Below are 1065 nucleotides of genomic sequence, written 5' to 3' on the forward strand. Positions count from 1 at the left end.
TATTATAGAGAGATAGAGCTGGTATTATAAACCCTTCACTGGTGTCTATTATAGAGAGATAGGGCTGGTATTATAAACCCTTCACTGGTGTCTATTATAGAGAGATAGGGCTGGTATTATAAACCCTTCACTGGTGTCTATTATAGAGTGGTAGGGCTGGTATTATAAACCCTAACCCTTCACTGGTGTCTATTATAGAGAGATAGGGCTGGTATTATAAACCCTTCATTGGTGTCTATTATAGAGAGATAGGGCTGGTATTATAAACCCTTCACTGGTGTCTATTATAGAGAGATAGGGCTGGTATTATAAACCCTTCACTGGTGTCTATTATAGAGAGATAGGGCTGGTATTATAAACCCTTCACTGGTGTCTATTATAGAGTGGTAGGGCTGGTATTATAAACCCTAACCCTTCACTGGTGTCTATTATAGAGAGATAGGGCTGGTATTATAAACCCTTCATTGGTGTCTATTATAGAGAGATAGGGCTGGTATTATAAACCCTTCACTGGTGTCTATTATAGAGAGATAGGGCTGGTATTATAAACCCTTCACTGGTGTCTATTATAGAGAGATAGGGCTGGTATTATAAACCCTTCACTGGTGTCTATTATAGAGAGATAGGGCTGGTATTATAAACCCTTCACTGGTGTCTATTATAGAGAGATAGAGCTGGTATTATAAACCCTAACCCTTCACTGGTGTCTATTATAGAGAGATAGGGCTGGTATTATAAACCCTAACCCTTCACTGGTGTCTATTATAGAGAGATAGAGCTGGTATTATAAACCCTTCACTGGTGTCTATTATAGAGAGATAGGGCTGGTATTATAAACCCTTCACTGGTGTCTATTATAGAGAGATAGGGCTGGTATTATAAACCCTTCACTGGTGTCTATTATAGAGAGATAGAGCTGGTATTATAAACCCTTCACTGGTGTCTATTATAGAGAGATAGGGCTGGTATTATAAACCCTTCACTGGTGTCTATTATAGAGAGATAGAGCTGGTATTATAAACCCTTCACTGGTGTCTATTATAGAGAGATAGAGCTGGTATTATA

This window comes from Oncorhynchus masou, chromosome 13 (assembly GCF_036934945.1).
Source record: "Oncorhynchus masou masou isolate Uvic2021 chromosome 13, UVic_Omas_1.1, whole genome shotgun sequence".
Lineage (NCBI taxonomy): Eukaryota > Metazoa > Chordata > Actinopteri > Salmoniformes > Salmonidae > Oncorhynchus > Oncorhynchus masou.